The 19,808-nt window shown below is 41.0% G+C and overlaps 1 protein-coding gene across 2 annotated transcripts in view; it reads left to right on the top strand.

Annotated features, from left to right (window-relative positions):
- Nucleotides 1-377: 377 nt before the first annotated feature.
- Nucleotides 378-19,808, top strand: part of LOC140281739 (adhesion G protein-coupled receptor L3-like) — a 210,075-nt gene continuing 190,644 nt past the window's right edge. For both annotated transcript variants that reach the window (XM_072376228.1, XM_072376227.1), the window contains exon 1: nt 378-942. The gene's annotated coding sequence lies outside the window, so the exon portion shown is untranslated. The remainder of the gene's footprint in view (nt 943-19,808) is intronic.

Below are 19,808 nucleotides of genomic sequence, written 5' to 3'. Positions count from 1 at the left end.
TTGACCTGTATGGTATCTGAGGACAGTAGTTGACTTAAGATTTTTAGTCTGCATTCCTTGACTTGGATTGTACAGTTCTTCCACTTAGTTGCATTTATAAAGAGTTATTGAACTTTTGAGAGAAAGGCAGAGGATGTCACTCAAATCTTGCAGTCACAGACGCACACAGAATGTAATCTAACATGTTTCTCCATGTCGGCCCCGGGTAAGATACACTATAGGTAGAAAGGCTGTGCTCTGCAGCATGTTGTCTAGTATTTGCTGCTAGGTGGAGCCCGAGTATACAGGGTGAGCGGCAGTCTACATCCGAGTTTCCTCTTCACCTTTCACTGGCTCTCCAAACCCTGGGTTTTCATACAGAATTACTCCCAGCCAGTGCGCACAATTGGTTTGCCATAGTCGCCGCGGGCTGCAGTTTTTGGACCCAAACAACTTCGCCTCTTTCCCCCAGTAAGGAGCTTTTCTCAGAACATCCCTTCGCCTGTCCTTTCAAAATTCTTCTGGATACACTCTTGGTTTGCGTGAGTGGCGAGGTGCTGCTGGCGTTTTGGCTTTTCAGCTTTACGGGACGTGATGTAGCCCCCGCACAGGAGGACGCCTTGTGACTTAAAGGGATGTAAGGGGACAGAGCTGTGGATAACAACGCGAGGAGGCTGCTGCTGTTTCACCCGCGTTCATCGCCGGGGCTCGGATTGTGGAGCCTCAGCCAGAACAGACAAGAGGCGATTTTCCGCGGATAGTCTACTGGACGGAGTGGCTGAAGGCAACACTTTGGATTCGTTGTTCTGTCTCCTCGAACCCTATAAAACACACGCCGAGAGTGCGTGACGACGGCACACAACGCCTGACAGACAGTTTTTGAGAGAAATTAACGCTTACTTTGAATCTAAGGACGCCAGCTGCAGTGCACCCTCATATTCAGCAGTAATTTCCAAATACGCGGTAAGTGTGACGTTCCTCTACACAACGCATTTGCCGCTCTGCTTGTGCGCATATCCACGTATTATCTGCAGGTTCTGCTCGGGTCGACAATAATGCCAGTGAATGGAATCCTGCAGCAGCATAGATGCGCCCGGTAATATCAGTCTTGGCACGCGCTGCACACTTAATTACTTTAACTGGGCTATCGATGAGTTCAGGTGTAATCAGTGCGCAGCATATTGAAAGGCAATATCACAATTTCAATATCCTGTCGGACTAATCAATCCGTCCTGTTAGAGCGTTTGCATATGATCTAATGGATCTGTGGAATTGTTCAATATTCTCCTTTGTCGTTCATGTTAAAACAAAGTGCGCTGATTTGAGATTGGCTTTGAAGAAGAAGTTGCATGTTGGACGCCTGCTTATGAGGGAAGTTTTTTTCTTTGAGAAAAGCAGAAATTCAGTGTCGCTACCTCACAATTCATACATTAAATTTAGCTTGAATTCTATAGGATTGAGCTGTTGGGATTGAACAGGCTGTGTTTCTTCAAAAATGAGCCTAAATAAATATTCTAGTGCGGGCCTGTGTGCTGTGTGAGGATAGATGCAGTGGTGTGAGCATAGAATGTATCATAGACTGTGTTTTAAGAATAAAATAGTCCGATGCCATGCAAAAATTTCATATCTCACTCAGTAAACCCGATTTGTTTACATTTTTGTAAAGCACCTCTCCTGGCTTTTTGCAGGATGTCCGCAGCAGTCCTAAAAAGCATGAATACTGCACAACACGTATCATTATTTTATGACCACACTAAAGAGAGAATGGCGAATTATTCCCCATATGCTGAAGAAGACATGTTGCCCAGTATCTGAGAGGAGTTCACGCTTAAGGGGCCAAAGTACCAAATCCTTTGATGTGAAGACGCACACAACCTTTTAACATCAATATCAAAGCCGAAAAGGTAACTAAGCCCATCACTTTGAATGAGATCTGAAGTTTCCTTACCGCAGCAAACTGATGCTTCTCATTTCCAGCTCAACATTTTCAATGTCTTTTTTTTTCTTCTTCTAAATTTCATCCTGAATATTACAAAAAGCTGTCTGTCTGTCATGGGCAGTTTTTCAGCCAGGGTTGGGCTTCTTGTGGGTCACTGACGGCTTACTTCTCCTTTTCAGCATATCATTAATGTTGTTGCTTGTATCCTTATCTGACAATTAGGTACAGGACGGCAGCACCATCTGTCATATAATCTGCATTGGTGGAAATACCCTCAAGCAGATGACACACACACACACACACACACACTCTCATATTTAAGTACACTCTGCTTGCACACATAGTTTGCCTCTACCAGCGGTTAAAACCTTGACTTTTCCCTTCAGGGGAAACTCAAGGGGACATTTGATGCTTTCTGACTAAACTGTTATGTCAAGCTGCACTTTGTTTTCACCGCGTCTCATCCATTTTGTTTCAGCTAAGTGCTGCTCCTTCTGGAATATAATCTAGGCTCTGTTTAATCTCGCAGCAGTTGAACTCAGCATCTGGTGTGGTACCTGATGGGACGATGTTGGAAGAAAATAATATTTCCCTTGCCTTTCCTGAAACCTCTGTTATCTCACATTTTTTTGTACTTTTGGAGCTACTGTATAATATATTGATTGAATCGATTATCATGGGTAAAGACGCACAGTGGAGGTCAAAGTAAACAAAGAGCCCTACTTGATTTCAGTGTTTTCACTAGACGTTTTTCTTTCCAGTTGCATACTCAAATGTGTTTTTTTTTCTTCTCTCGGCCCTTAGAATATATCAGAACTCAGCCTTTAAAACCCCTATCTTTCTTGATTCATTTGAGGTCATCTCGGAGACTTGATTGGACATCCCTTTGTCTGTGGAGGGATTCATTTCATCCCAACACTTCATGCTTGCACGTTAGTAGCCCATTTCTTCCTGTTGTATGGTGCATTACAGTAAAGTGGGTTAATTCTTGCCCTCTGTGGAAAAGATGTGTTTTTCTTTATTGGATCTGTGTGATGGTGCCGTTTCTCCACTCCGTTTAGTTGATATCATGCAGTTATCCGATAAGTTAATTTCTGTCCATCGGCAGCTCAATTTATTTGATTAGATTTTGCTTTTTGCTTTTTCAGGACACAATTGCTTGTCAGACGGGACCTAATTTGTGCTCGTTGTCTGAATAGAGATGGACGCTCAGATTGTCTTCATTGGGTTAAGTTAAGGCTACAGCTTCATGGCTCGTATTATGTACAGTGAGAGCTTTTACTGGTGGATCAATTTGGAAACTCATTCCTCAGAGAGTAGCATTTGTTAAAGTTGCCCATCAGTCACACATGCATGCTTCCTGTCTCCTGTAAATCTCTTTTGAGAGTTTTGTTAGATATAAGTAGGATAACAGCTGCTAGTTAAACTAATCAGTTTGACAGTCATATATCTGGAAGAATGCTGTAAGCTATCTCTTCTCCAGCAAGTTAATAAGACTTCTAAATGTTCCATATGCTGTCCAAATCTGCTTTAATTGATCAATCAGAGTAACCGATAACGTGTTTATACATTATTCAAATACTTTGTGTTGGGTGGACTACTACTGAATATTTAAATATAATGATATAAGATAAATATAAGATTATGAGCTGCACACAAAATTAACATTTCATTAAAAGCACTAATGCAGGTATTGATTTATTGATTAAATTAATATGATTCAAGTCAAGATAGAGAAAACAACGCCTAACTTTATATCTCCCTTTTAAATTTTTTTATGGTATCTGGCAATTACTGTACAGTTAGATGAGATTAAGTGGAGCAATTCTAATGAAATTGTTGGTCTCCATGGCTACCACTTGGGAGCCTCTTTCATACCGTATGTGGAATCTGCAGCTTTTCTGGCTTTAGTTCATACATGTAGTCACTACACATCACACTCCTCTTATTCAAATAAACTAAGGCTTTTTCAACAGTGTTACATGCTGCCTGTTAGCGGTTCAACAATTATTTGTTTAATCACTTAAAGATGGATAATATATCGACAGCTATGTTGAAGGTTGCCTCAATGTTTATTATCATTAGAATTGTTTCTTGAATGTGAGAAGACTTTTTTAATTACAAACTGAAACCTTTTGCAATTAAAAATGTAGAGATTAGATTAGACAAAAAAGACTTTGGTATGATTAATTCACATTTTCTGCTATTTTATGTCCATGTATATACCAAAAGATTAATCAGTAAAACACAATAATTAGCAGCTTAGTCACAAATGTATATAATCTGTCCATGCAGCGCTCTGTCCCCAGAACTGTAGGCTAGAATTAACCTTACTTGGTAAACTGAAGGCCATGCTTTTCCTCACTCATTCTGCATCGTACTTTCTCTTACAGAAGATGAAAACCTTTATGTCAAATCTCCCTGAACCTTCCAAGGCTATTCTTTTTTTAAACAGCCTGAGATGCTTGGCAAATTTGAAAATAAGGGCACTACTGAAAAGGAGCACTCTCAGATGCGCTGTCTAAATGATGGATTTTAAGATTTATTTTTTCAGTTGAATGGTTGTTTATCCCAGGGGCTGGATGCTGACATGCTAAGCATCGCACAGACATCTTCAGAGAAGGGAGATGACGGTTTATATTGTTGGCTGATGTTGTCCCTCTGAGCTTTAAATGATGGGCAGCTCTAACTTCAGAGTAACCCTGTTGACTGGATGACTTCAACATTCCAGTTTATGTGGTTCTATATGCAATTTTTAAAATCTGGATGTTTGGTTTTGAAAAGAGTCCATAAAGCTGTGGTATAAAGATGAGGCAGGTCACCTGCTATGTTGTATTCACATTCCTGTGGGCTAAATCTCACCCTCTGCTAAACTGAGGCCCTTGGTCTTTCTAAGATTGGAGTTATCATGCTGCTAGGAGTGAGGCAGGTCACTCAGCTGGGGCCCTTTTCTCTGGCAGGAATGTCACACAAGACGAGAAGCAAAAGCTGAAAAAAAAAAAGAAGGCATCTGGCCAAGAAAGGTCCTCAGGGTCCATACCCCTCAACACTTTGGCTGTCCTGTCTCATAAAGAGCTTGGACACAAAGGTTTTGACACATGCTTTCACAACCCCCTGAACACTAAATTGCAGGAAATGGGTTTAAAGTTGAGATGAAGACTTCAGCTGGTGCTTGATGGAAAGAATGGGCAATTAGTGTCTTGAGTCGGCATAACTCTGTAGATGGCAAAGGTCTGGAAAAAAGGCAGAGAACACTCAACAAGTTTGTTTTGCTCTAATTTGTGAGGCATATTGATATATATTGAAGTAAACGGAACAGTTTGAGCAGAGCATCCTTTTAGAAAGATGTTTGACATCAATGTATTTGTGTGTGTGGGGTGGTGGGGGGGGGTGTTTACTACTGCTCTGAAACATGAAAAGAGGCCTTCAAATGATTTATGAAATAGTCAGTACAAATGCACACTGACATGGGTGAAGAGAATATTCCACAGCTGCAGTAATGTGCAGAAGAAGGAAAAAACAAGGTGTGAGGCTATTCCATCTATCTGTGGAATAATGAGAAAAATCCATTCTGTGTCTTCATCTCTCATTGATTAAATCCAACTTTTATTTTTCCCCCACCACCACGGTTCCCCATAACGATTCCTGTGGTGTATAGCTGCAATGATCGAAAAATACAACTCAACTGGACCTGTTGCTTGGACCTCACTTGCTGCAAATACTACAAGTTAGCCCGTGAACCTACAATTTTTCCGGCTCTGTTTGGCTCATTTATTTGTTAGAGGCACCTGAGTTAAGGACATTTATTTATTTTTTGGCTTAATGTTGTTGTTTTGTTTTTTTCTTCTGATTTTTGACTTCTTGCTTCATTATCTGTAGCTCTGTGTCAGCTCACGTCGTGCTGCTGTGCTGTGTCAGTGCAGCCTCCCATTCAGCTGGCTTCCTCCTGCTAAAATAAACTTGGCATATTGATGATTTTAGTTGGCTGTTACGTAAATATTTTTGAAATGTAATTGTACTGACTTAGCTCATATCAGTACTGTAGTCACACCGGTATATTTGAACAAACTGTGCAAGCTAGCATTTTTCAAGGTTAGTGGTTCGAAGGACAAAAAAAGCTCTGGGTTGGGCTCTATTATCATTGTCGCTTGGAAATATGTTATTTTTCCCTTTTTGTAGGCTTTATTAAGCAGTGGGAGAGAGACAGGATAGTGTACAGGGGAAGACTTGAACCTGTTTCAATGAGGACTTTAATCATGCTGCCGTTTTTCTAAATGTATTCCACATTTGTGATATAAGAGAATGAGAGGATTTGACGAAATTTGAAACAGTTGGATTCGGGTTGCAAGTGCTGTATGCCACAACAGAGAATAATCAATCAAGAGAATCAGTCAAGCACACTCACTGTCTGACTCTATCACAAAATAAATTATCATGGCAGCAGGAGTGTGCATGCCCTACAGACAGACATTCACAGACAGTGGCCACAGTCATAAACTTTTCCGCAGCTCCTCAGCCATGAGAAACCAATCTTTGCATACGACAAAGCACCTAGAAAGATCTGGAGGAAGTGCTTTGATTTCCTGTTTATTGTTCTTGGTGTATTGAGAATAGTTTGAGGTCATGGAAGATTTCCCTTTGACGTGTAATCCTGACACTGAGTATGAGCATTAAATTGTGTGGGAGGAAGACCAGTGCTTGCGCATGACCTCTACTGGGGATTCATGGCTATTCCTTTTCCTTTGAATTGAAAGCTCAAAACACTTTAACTGTATTTTGATCGCAGTGACATTTCCTTTATGGTTTCAATTTTTAGCAAAAGTCTGCAAGGCTGCTTCAATATCGAGCTCAAGTGTACATCTTCACAACTGGTGTCACTGATAAAATACATTTTTGTTTGAGATTATGGTCTTAATTTTGTGCAAAACACTCCACTACCCTTGATTTGACAGGCAGGTTGTTCCCGGAGGGTCAAAACACTTAGCAGCTACATTTTAACAGAACCGCTGCAGGCAGAGATACAAGAACTTCAAGAGCGCAAAGTAGATGCAGTTGTAGAATTCAATTGTTTCATTGAAGCGCTGATCCTTGCAACGACCAGTGCACAGTAAAGTGACCCAGCCGGGTGTCCCTCACTTGATCGAATCAGTGCTGTAATTCTTATATCTGTATTCAGAAGGAGCCTTTCCTTGGGGAGAATGCATGTCTATGAGTAAAAACAAAGGACACGTTCTCGACTGGATTACAGAAATGGATCCAAAAATGTCAACTTAGCATTTAAAGCAAGCCGAGCCGCTCTTACGACCCTGTTGGTGGTGTTAAAAGGTATCCAAAAGCTATCAAACTGACACAGCCTGACGGAGCCGCAGTACATCAACCTCTTTACTACATTGTAAAATCTGATACATTTGTCTGTCCTTTTTACAGTGTGACACCAGATTTTTATTTATTTTTCTACAACAATATTCATAGTTTTGTTTTGTTCTGAGGGCCTTTCTTTCCTTCCCTCGTGAACTTTAGACGAGTTAAAAGGATTCAAACAAAGATGCAATGCTTCACTGAGGCAAAGCTCTAAAGGAAGTTAATTTATGGCCTGTTTTGGAGGCAGGTTTTGGCTTGAATACATAATCAGGAGGTGCACCTGCAGCTGCATACAAATGAATGGAAATGACGGTTAGTATTTACGCCTCCCTAAGCCAGTGGGACCTCCTGATCTGACCACTAATTGGCCAGCAAAGAGAAATGAAGATAACTTCCTTGTTCTCCAGTTGCTGCTTCTGCAAATATCAGATGCACGTTTACACAGAGCCACTTTGCACCTATAGTCTTTATTAAAAAGAGCACCTTCAAAATGATAACGATATGGAAAATGACAAAAACACTTCTTACGCAGAAATGGTAAATTAAGCAATTAAATAAATTAAACTGAGAAAGGACTAATATGGAATATAATTCTCCTGTCAAAAGGATTTGTTAAAAAAACTATGTAGCTCCTTAATAGGAGGAGGTGATTAGATAATGGACCTCTGTGCACAAATTTGATGACAGAGTGGGTACAAATTTGGTGTTTATGTCGCTGTATTTTCCCTTTTTTTTATGTTTCTGTTTTTTTTTTGATTGACTCTCCAACTAGCACAAATGAACAGTCCCCTGGGCCGTTGGACCTGTGTCTGACCAGTCTGCTTAGTTCCCCCATCTATGCTGGGTAGTTTGAGACTTTCAAAAAATGCCAGTATGATTAAGAGCGTGACAGTTTAATAGTGTTTCGCTATTATGTGTGGAAGAAAATTCCAGCATTTCAACATTTTTTTTTTTGCCATACTTTCAGCTTTTCAGTTCAGAGGAGCTTGTATTGGAGCACAAAGCGTGAATTCCTAGAAGAAATGTTGATTGCAGTATTCTGCTGAATAGTTTTAAATTAAATACCATTCTACATTCAAACTTTATAAGACTCAGGTAGACTAGAAGCATTTTTGCAGGCCAATAATTCAAATATTTTAACACTGGAGGACAGTCCAACGATGAAGGATTTGTGCCCCTATCATCTAAGGGTTGTTTTTATTTATTTATTTGTTTGTTTGCTTATTTCTCAGCTGTATTAGTTGAGTTCATCAGAAGCTGATTCCACTTTCTGTTCTCCAATGTATTTCAGCATTTTAGTGTTGCCTCCTGTACTTCTGACTGGGATCAAACAGATTTTCCCAATCGATAGGCATACGATTGGATTTAGGAGTGTGGGATAGGATCTTGCAGGACGGCCAGCCTCAGCCAGCAGCCTCCTCGAGATTAGTCCGTTTTGTGTGTCTGTGCACGAGGGACGGCACACTTTAAATGTGGATACCTGCTATCGGGCTTCATCTCAGGTTGGTATACTGATGACAGATCTATGCACCCACTACTATGAATAAACATCTCTGCCAGCCCTCTGTCACCTCCTGAATAGAGACGACTGAATTGATGCACTACCCCATTGGAGCAAAACCGCTTAAATGACAACACATTTTTGTCTCACCTTGAACCTAATTGACTGCTTGAAAGCTGGCGTTTGAAAAGTGCTGACAGAGTCTGTTTGGAACTATTCACAGGGCCTGCATGGATGTGTTCATTTATAAGAAATGTTGTACAAATTTCAGATACTTCATGTTGAACATATTATTCCTAATAGGATTAATGCCTGTACACATTAGAGTGAATTACATTTCTGTGACAAAGAGGCAGATGTGCCCCTTGCAGATAATTATTTTTTTTTTTTAGACACATTTCATGCTACTCCCTTTCGAGAAGTGCATATTAGCAAGGTACCTGACAACAAGTAGGGTGATGACCCAGGTGCCCTCCAGGGCCTCAGTCACTCATGACAGCTCGAACTGTGCAGTAGTTACGCTGTCACTTGAAAAGACCCCCCCCTCCCCTCTGCTCTCATTCATACAGCAATCTAGCCTGTGATGCTGAGCCGCCGTGGCGCATTTGTGGCAACTGTGGGATTTCTTAGAGGGGAGCCACAAGACTGTAATCAGTCATTATGTCAGAAGCGAGCCCGTGAGCCCCGCTCCGGCTCATTCAGCCAAATAATAAGCAGCAGATAACAGCGCAGGCATGTAGGCAGCAACGGAGCCCCCACGGGCGAGAAGGTAGGAAAACTGAGCCGTTTTTTTTTGCTTCTCTTGTCTGCCTACACAGGGATGTCACCTTGGTACAGGGGCTGGATGGAGGGAAACTGTCAGTCGATGTTCAGAAGTCTACTCCTAATAGGGAATGTGTGAGATTAGTTGACAAAATTATGCTTGCTGTTCATTTTCATCATTGAAAGATGTTTTCTAGTGACTGCAAAGAACAATAACTAAGAGTTAGAGGTTAAAGGAAAGACTGAACAGGTAGTTTTAGCGTCCGATTAATTGACTTTATGAATAACTGACACTGAAACTGTTTGGTATGGTTTGGTATGGTTTGTTTTTGTCTTCTAAAACTAGATTGAATCATGGGCAATAAACCAAAGTAAACCCACCCACAGATGGTATCAACATTTGTAAAGATATTCTTCCAGTGTTTAAATTTTCAAATGGCATTACAGAAGTGGATGCGAGGGCTGTCCCGATCGTGACATTTTAGTTTGTGATTACTTGTACAAACAACAGCAATCAAAAGCTTAATTGTCGTCTTCTGTTCATTTTAAGCTACTTTTATAGGGCTCTATTTTTCATTTGGCTTCAAACCAGAGTACACCCACGGTAATTCTGTGGTGTTTAATGTTTAACTTTAAGTAAATGCGCGTGTTTAATGTTACCAGATGCTCACTGAAATGCAGTCCAAATTAAGAAGTTAAGTGGCTAAGGGCTCCAGAGTAACTTTTTCCACTCGCAGCGCTGGTGTTCCCAACTGAAAATATTGCGTGCTTTGGCACAGTATGATGGAGCACAGCTTAAAATGACTTACAAGCAACACTTTAATTTGTTTTTCATCGTTACTGCGGGATTGTTGATTTGACTGTTGACCAAACGTTTGTTTTATGTCAAAAGAAGATTGTCCGTAAATGAGTGCTTTAACAGAAGAAAAAAAATCCTTAATTTAAACATTTATTTTTTAGTCATACTGTAGATGCCATAAATCAACCACCTAATATGAATCCACTCATTTAAAATAGCAGCATCCTTCTATATTTATATGCCAACTTTATCACTAAAGTATTTTTCAGGATTTGAGTTGAGATTAAATAGATATTGAGTTGAGTTGCATGTCGTGTCATGTCAGTGTTACTTTAAGTGAACTGCGCCTGTGTCATTTGAGTCTGATTGCAGCTTTTCCTTTATGCCATATCAGTGCAACTTTTTCTTCCACAGTGCTTGTCCAAATATTGGGCTGCGACAGCTGTACACAAAATGCAATAGATTTTAAACTGCACAAGTGTTTCATGTCAGGAGGAGTGGGGTAGTTTTTCCTTTGTCAAACAGAGATCACAGGCTGATTCAACATCTTATCCTCATCATAAATGTAGGACTTTAGTGTCAGGAGGAAGACCTAAGAGAAGCATCTTTCCAAGCTGCGCCAGTATGCCTAACTGCAATATTTAGGTGTGTCATAAAAAAAATAAAAATCTAAAATGGGGCTGTTAATCACAGTCTGGAGCCCTCTGCCTCAGGACAATAGTAAATTAGTTCAATTTAAATGGGACATTTCTGTTGTATACTGATGATTGGACATTATTGTAACCGACTTCCAAAATAATCACAACTGACACATTTAATTGGGATCAGAAGATCGTAAAAGAAGTGTGCCTAAGCCTACTGCGCAATTTGTGATATTGATAAGAAGCTCATCTCATGAGCTCCATGCCTTCCCCCACCACACCGATGGAGTTTTGTCATTCCATAACGAGGGTCACAGTGTCCCATTGTCTCACTGAGGCATTTCCTCAGCATGATGGTATTGACTGGCTCTGCTGGGTGAACGGTGCCATATAACATCCATACATCATTGGGAAGACAGGATGACAGACAGTGGGAGTTGAAATGTTGGATCACCAGGCAACTGACATCCACTGCCTTCCTGTTCTTCACAGTGATACTCTATCTTCTAAAAGAGACTGCTTTGATAGTTGCAGGCCTGCCCACTTCCTAACCTCACTAGTAGCACCAAATGACACGCTCATGATATACATTTTCTTACGGTGGATGGTGTAGGCATAGTTCTTCAAGTTAATGCTTTTTTAGGGAGTTCACATAGTCATATCTGAACTGCTTATAGTCAGAGACATAAATGTTATTTGTTCATTTACTGCCTCATTATTATCGGTTCACTGCTCGATGCATGCAAGGATTGATAGCTAGATTAATCTCATCAAAATGTTAAGCTTTTATAATCTTCTCATGCGCCCCTTTTAACCCTCTCATACATAATAAATGTAGCTAAAAGTCAGGTTCACATAGAGCAAATAGCTTAACACAGTAGCTAGCAAGTTCTGCTTGGAAAATATGAAAGTGCTGCATGCCACTAGACAATGAGCTCACTCAGGTCAGAGCAGGTCAATGCTTTATGGAATTTCTGCCCATAATGATTAATAAGGTAGGTGTAGTCCTTGCTTCGTAAGACACCAGTGGAATGTGGGAGTTGAGCAGTTATCTGTTATCCTGTTTTATTACACCTGTGCCTGCAGTTTCTCCTTTTTCCCTTTCTATTCATTCTATGTGTTGTTCAGCTAATGAGCAGCCCATTATTGATCTGTGTAGACAACGAGGATCACTTTGTTCCTCTTTTCTCAACTTTTTCAGTCCATCCTAATGCAGTATTGGTTTTTACTGAACAGTCAATCCACTTTTGACGGCAAGAGTTTTGTTGTCACTCGTGTGCTGTGCAAGGGTTCGGCTCCTGAGCTCGTGTTTATGTTTTTGGTCAGCTGTAAGCCAGTGCTGTATCAAACACACCCGGAGAGGTCTTTACACTTGCAGCAGAGCAGAAATAATGGTTCCAGCAGCTCGGATGCAGCCATGACACTCACAGGTAATTTGCTAATTTCTGCCTCTCAGCTGGTGTTATTAGCATTTGTCGCCACAGATTTCAAGACGGGTGTGTAAAAATGATTTACACCCTTCCTGTTGCTTTGGCTGAAATTAAAGTAAAGCAGGACAATTTGAGCTTTGCTTTATTTTTTGTGCCAGTTGCTAAATCAATTTATGATGATAGAACAGTTTAATGGGACCCCTAAAATCTTCAATCGGTATGCTTCCCCCCTTCTTTTTTCAGCGGTGTTTCCTGCTGTATGACAACCATTCACTATGCTTTATAATAACTTATGATATTCACTGCAAACATTCTCATCTAATCAATGGGTAGTTGTCAGTCACCCAACCCTTGTCACAGAAACTTGAGACCTGCTTATGAGATGCCATCGCACTCCCAAGAGAAGCCGCTTTCTTTAAATGAAGCGCTCATGACTTTGAACAAGCCCCCCGCAAGCTGATGGGGGAAAATCGAGATTGGAAAGTCCGTAGAAGCCACATTTAATTATACTGGTAGTAAAGGTTGAAACTGAGCAGGAATGAAGTGCTTTTTGTGCATCGATTTTTCTCTGCGGCTACAGATGCTTCGAAGAGAGGGAGAGACAACTTTCTCTGTCGATGCTCTGCATGCAAACCAGGAGAGCCCCTTCTGTTTTCTCCCTATTTACCTTTTTAATACAATGAGAGCATGTACATCAAACCAAGCATCTCATCAAATTAGGAAAAGCCTCTGAAATGAAAAAGGAACTCGGCCAGTTCTGGACAGAGGCCACACAGGCACTTTATTGTGATAGAGTTTTGAAAGAGTTTTTGTGATCCATCTTGACATCTGACTAACTTTGTCCAACTGTCCCTTCAGATACTTTTAACAAAGGGTGGCAAATCTTAGGAATGCATCATCCTGAGCTTTTCCTACAGGTTATTGTTAAAGAATTCATACCCATTCAAGTGCTGTTTCCTGTAATCTTAGGCCTCTATTTTTGGCAAAATGTCACCTCACCTGGGTATCAGTAGAGTGGCTGCCAGGCTCTCAGGTCCCCGCAGGTTTGCTACCCACCTCCGTGTCTGTGGATGATTCAGGACTACAAAACGATCAGTTATTTAGGGAACAGTTGACCGCCTGGCTTTTGTTTGCTTGTTTTCTGATGACGTTTTCACCAGTTTTACCCCGAGCGAGAGATTTGCAGAATCACATCAGCAGATGCGACGATTCCTCATGCATAAGAAACCCCACTCCGACAACCATCTGTCTCTGTGTGTCTGTTACCATGCCATAGCATTTCATTTTTCTTGTTCCCATATTCAATTTTAAAAGCATTCAGAATATGTGGAACCAAGCTCGATACATACAAACCTCATTCTGAAATCTAATTCCCGACCTGCACACGACCTGTGTAAGAGAAACCAGAAAATATGCAGACTGTCAATATAGTTTGTGAGACTTGTGAAAAGGTTTAATACTTGGTGCCCCACTATACTGTTACCTCGACTGGATAGCCGGAATGAATTATTACACCCAGTTAAAATTAATTTGACCCCCACACAGAGAAAAAGCAAGGAGGTCAGAGGGATCGCTTGAGCTGCTCTTGGAACTGATACCAAGTTTAGGGGCCATTTCTCCACTTTACTGGCAGTCAGCTGACAACATGAAAACTGCATCCGACTGCCAAAAGATTTAAACGCAGTGGAAGACTCCAAGTCTCATGTAAAAACCTGAACAGGGCAAAGTGTGGCAGTTTTAAAAACTGAATGAAAAATGATTACTTGCCTACATTTTCATTAGGTAAATTCTAGCGATAGCTAAGCCAACTTTATTTATAAAGCACTTTAAACCACTGACCAAAGTGCTGAACATAGGAATACACATACGTTGGAGTAAACCAGATCAAATGGATATGAAATTAATAAAAGTACAAAGCACAAATATAATCATGAGATTGAAATGTTACTTCTTGCAATCCTTAAAAAAAAATGAAAGATGCACCTTCTTAACAGTTTTTGCATATTATTCTGCAGGCTTTAATTAGAAATCTTTCTCCAAACCCTGGCAAGTAGTTTTGTAGCCTAAACCTGATGAGGTTGTATCAGGTGAGAAGCCTGGATGAGGTGGGATTAAGGGGAACTTTCTGGCTAAGAGGTTCATCATACCTTATTCAGTCCTCTGTGGACAAGCTGCACATCTCTTTGTAGTCTTCCAGCGTTACTTTTATCCTCTCTTTCTGTCCTGTAATTACAGTCGTAGACCTCCCTTTTTTCCTTTACATTGTAGCCCCTGTTTCTTTTCCCGTTCATCCAGTTCAGTTACATTTGCTTGTTGCGAGTGACTTGATGAGAACATGGCCCTTATCTCCTGCTGAGCTGAAGAATTGAACACGCTTCTACAGCCCACTGGAAAGCAGTCGATTGCCAGATACTACCACAGAAGCTGCTAACGTGGACTACTGCTGTGCAGGCTTTCAGTGATGGAAAGATGCCTATCATTCTGAGAGTTTTTAACTCTCCTCAGGGCCACATGTTAAATATGCTTCTACAAATGTGATTTTGTGGGCAGAGAGCCTTGGGACTCTGAGGTCATAGTATGAGAGACCTCTGCTGTGAAGTATAGGGCAACAATGTATGTAGGTTAAGGTTATCTCGCTGATGTTGTGGAACTGGATATAGCACTGGGATTCCTGCAGAAAAGGTGTGGCTAGGGTTTGAGATAAAGCACCGAAGACAAAAGACTTCAAATTTCCACATTCTTTCTCAATATTCTTAGGTGATTATGTTGCTTGACTCTTTTGAGCGGAATATTTGCGTCTTTCCTGAAAACATTGTGTTGCAGAGCATCAAATTCACACTGTCCACTCCTTCCATATTCATCCTTGATTCAATTACTTTTTGGATTCAGCAGAGAGCTCGTTTTATGCTATATTTCTCTCCGATGCGTTTTGCTACCCCACAGATTTACGTCTCAGCTGACGGATGGCTGTCCAATTTTCTGCATCGATAGCAGTGCTGGTGGCATTGTGTATGTTGTAAAAGCACTTGTCAGATGTGCGCTAAAGCCATATGGACCACACAGCTATGCAATTGTTCCAGATACTGACCATATCTGTCACAACCAGTCCTAACTCTATGTAATGCAGCGCTTTGTCATGATTGTGTTCTGCACTGTGCTGAATTTGAAATGATAATTCGGTGACCGTGTGCAGGCATGTCTTGCTAGTTAAATTACACTAAATTGCCTGGGGAAATGCTTTTTTTCCCTTCACGGCTTATTAATTACAAAGATCATAAAAAGAGTTCTCATTTGAATGGTCACTTTAATCATTTTGTTAATGAGGGGAGAGGGCTTAATTGGAAATGATCTAAACCATTTTCATTTGTTATTGGATTTTTTTATTTTTGACAGATATTTGATTATAGAAATTGGATGGATTTTGGAGAATGGAATGCACTAAGATGCAGTGTGTGTATGTATGTATGTATATATATATATTCACTCACTCTCCCAAGTGCTTCAAGTGTTTCCAGTCCTACTGTAATTTCTCAGCTATTTTTGACTATTCAACTGTGAACACATCTAGGTCCACATTAAACCCAATTTTTGGCCTGAATAGTCAATGTTATCTCAGCAGTATCTGTTCAGCTAAGAAACCGTTGACAACCTCGATAGATCCACATCAGTAGACGGCTTCCCAGCATGAGGTGGGGCAGCCCATTACTGTTTATGCAGTCATAGTTATGTCTTTCTTTGTAGTCACAGTGAAAGGTTGACGTGCCCCAAGATGACCAGCCCCTCCTCACAGGGGCCCTGTGATATCTCGGTTGTCTCCTTCCAGGCCTGAATGGGCACATTGTGCTGCTGGCTGCTGCTGCTCTGCAGACCGCTCGATCCTCCACACACACCTGTCAAGCCATGTCCTTGGCGCCTTGGGTGCTGAGACACTCCAGAGGCCCCCCCCCCAGTTGCACACATGATTGTTGAACCCTCTCACACACACACACACACACACATACATGTACACACCTATAAGCAGTCGGATATGTGCAAATAAACACTTGTGGTTGAGCCCACCGTTTGGGAGGACACAGATGTGTAAACACCGAGACATACACAACTGAATTACACATAAACACAGGTCACGTGTGTAAATTAAGACACACACCAGCGCACACACAGGGTTAGCTTTATTGCAAACGCATCTCGCTACCTTCGTTCATGCCAAGGTTATATTCAGTGTGCAAGTCGGCTTCAGAATTCAGAGAGGGTCAAGTTCCATACTTGTCGGGGCGGGGGGCGGGGGGCAAGGGCACGGAAGGTTTGCTGGGGTGCACACACTCGCACATGGGAACAGGATTCAGGGGTAAACTACCTGTAACTTGATCCACACCCTCAATCAGTTGCAGATTTTGCAGTAGAGGAGGCCTGTTGGAGGGCAGGGCTGGTGTCCCTTTCTCACAAGTTGCCCATATTTTCCTGTTGGCTCTGAAAGACTAGTCAGTTCAGAGGAAATTCATATTGAACTATTTAACAGTAAATTTGACATGAAACCGATGTAACCTTTGGTCAATTTTATTGTTAGTTTTCAGTTTTCTGTAGTGCTGCACACCCAAAGCTGTTAACCAATAATTTGAAAATAAGAAGTTGAAGCTTGGAAATCATGGCGATTTATCAACTGAAGCCCTACATTATTTAAATGTGAAATATTCACATTTTTCAGTGTTTTTTTTTGGTGTCAGTCTCCATGTTGTGTTCTTCTGATTATTATTAACCAAATCACTTAAATTGAATCTTTAATTGTTTTTCAGTACACCATTTGATCTTTTAATCTTGAGTTGAAATAAATTGCAGTTTGTTTGTCAGTTTGTAGTCTGATGTAATCATTTTATTTTAAATCACCTCTAAACTTTGTTACACATTCTCACAACACCACATGCATTATGACCCAATGAAGACAGCCATCCTTCCCACTTGTGGCCTTGCAGCATTCAAGAGCATCCTCTGTTTCTCTGATTGTCTCTTTGTGGCCGTGCACTGATAACCCTTCACACAATTGCTGAAAAATGCTAAATGGCTGTTTGTACATGCACACAACGTGCATCCTGGAAAAGGACCAATAGTGTCAAGTCCCACTAGTGTCACCCATACAATTTTCCCCTCTGTTGACTTTTATGTTCTGCTGCGAGGTTGGAATGTGTATGTATTCCAAACAAAGATGAGCATGATTTTCATAATGATATTTCTCTGTTGAGGGTAAACACTTCCTTTAGAGGAAATTTGCTGTGCGAGTCTATGACATATTGACAGCTTATATCTGACCATTCATTTCATGCATTTAGCACTGATTGCCATAAACATAAAAGGCTTTTAAGAATCGTCCGTGAGCTTGGTTTTCAGGCGAAATAATGCGATTATAGATCTATCCTGGAACCGGGGAACCGCAAGAAGATGATATTTATGTGAATATTGGGCTTGAATACAACCATGTACGGGGGAAAAAAAACCCAAAACAAGTTGAATCAAGTATGTGATCAAGTATGTGATCAAGTATGTGCCATTTTATACTAAAATATATTGTCTTTCTACAAACTCACACATCTATACACTAGAGAGAAACCTAAAGACTCATGTTCCAGTGCTGATTCCTTTCTAATTAAAGCCAATTGGGGTCACTGTATGAGAAAGTCTTCTGGGGAACGACTGTAGTGTTCAGGGCTGTACATCCCTCATAGTCTCATTTCCTTAGTATACCAGCTCAGAGTGTGAGAGAAAAGATTTTTGAGGAAAAATGGCATGATACTGATGTTGTGGAGTAAAAGATGAGAAAAAAGAAGCTACAGAGACAGGAAAAATGATGCAGAGAAAATAAATAGGCAGAGAATTGATGGGAATAAAGAATTAGAAAGAGACTTATCAATACACCATCTTCTAGCAGTTGCCAGGAACCTCAGTCAATTATTATTAGCTTTCCTGGATTAAATGTGACCCTTGGGGGTAGGGATGCTGTCTGTGCATTGTAATTGGTGCTCCTTGACTTCAGTTTGAGCTTTTGAATGAGCAATGTCCGTCTGTGATTACTTCAGTAATCATAGCAATGCAGAGTAATTTGTTAAACTCCCCTTTTGTGACCAAAGGCCTTGTTTGTATGAAATATTTTGATGCAAAGATCAGTTGTTCCCATTTGCCAGTACCTTTTTTCAGGGTGGCTGTATGATTTAAGCATTTCAAAGTATAAGAGAATTCTTCCGCACAATATGGGAAGTTCCATAGTAATGTTTAAAAGTCATGGTATTTTATAGTTGAAGTGTAGTCAACCTGAGGGCATAAACGAAATCTTTATGAGGCCTGCTTATTTCTGTCTCCAGCAGCGGCGCATTTCAAAGTCTTTATAATCTATGAAATAGCTGCAAGAAGGCGAATAAGTTATAGCAGCCCATATTGCACACTTCACAGACGAGAATGTAGGCTACTTGAGGCTGTCCCCTCTTGTAAAAGATGCCACATTTTCAATGCATTTTCTGTCCATTAACCATATCTCCATTGCCTTTGGCCCCTACATGCACAGGCCGGCTTGTCACTTACAGTGTCACAACTTCAGGGTCATTTAATTTCGAGCCCTGCTCCGCCGATTAGGGCTTTTGTTGTGAACAACCGCAACTACTGTAATGCTGGTGTTTGGGTCAGCAATGGGCACAATAGCTTAGTTACTCTCGCTGACTTCCTCACTATTGCCTCTCCCTTTCCCTCTCAGCACATTTTCCACTTGGCTGATAAAATAAGCCACTCTTTGATGAGCTTTCAGTGGGCCACGGCGCTGTGCCTCAGTAAATGCTTTTATAAAGACACACCACAGGCTGTCAACTTGGATCAGTCATACAGCGGCGGCAGCCGTCCGCTGCTTTGTCATATTTGCTATTGTCTCCTGGTCGCAGGTGGTTCAGATGCACAGCGATAAGCATGGGCTGGAATGTATACTTTATTCCAAAAACAAAACTGTAGGGCTCAGCCCTTCATCTCGAGGCAGGAAAGTATTGTTACTCGAGTCTTCCCCCTTTTACTCTTAAGTTAATAAACTCATGCCCTAGTACTCTTCACTGCAATGTGGTGTCCACTTTAAAAAAAGTAAAATAGCCCAAGGCAAAGCTAACCAACAGCTGCAAAGCCAGCTAGATTGTAGACAAGCAGATGGTGAATGCAGCCAATCTGAAGACAGAGTTCACTTTTGATTTTGGCTTATGGACATCATGAATAGCTTTGGGGTTGTTTGGTTCTGTTTTATCTTCCCAGCTGATACCCTATGCCTTCCTTTAATGTAAAAAAACAGCTGCATACAATGCTATCTGTGTTTACGTTACATAGCACCTATCTGTGTACTGGATAATGTATTCACTCTGCTGCATTGCATCGGGGG

The sequence above is a fragment of the Leuresthes tenuis genome, unplaced genomic scaffold (genome assembly GCF_036924035.1).
Source record: "Leuresthes tenuis unplaced genomic scaffold, fLeuTen1.0.hap1 SCAF_22, whole genome shotgun sequence".
NCBI classification, from domain to species: domain Eukaryota; kingdom Metazoa; phylum Chordata; class Actinopteri; order Atheriniformes; family Atherinopsidae; genus Leuresthes; species Leuresthes tenuis.
The sequence above is the reverse complement of the archived record's forward strand: the minus strand, read 5'-3'. Positions and strand labels throughout refer to the sequence as shown.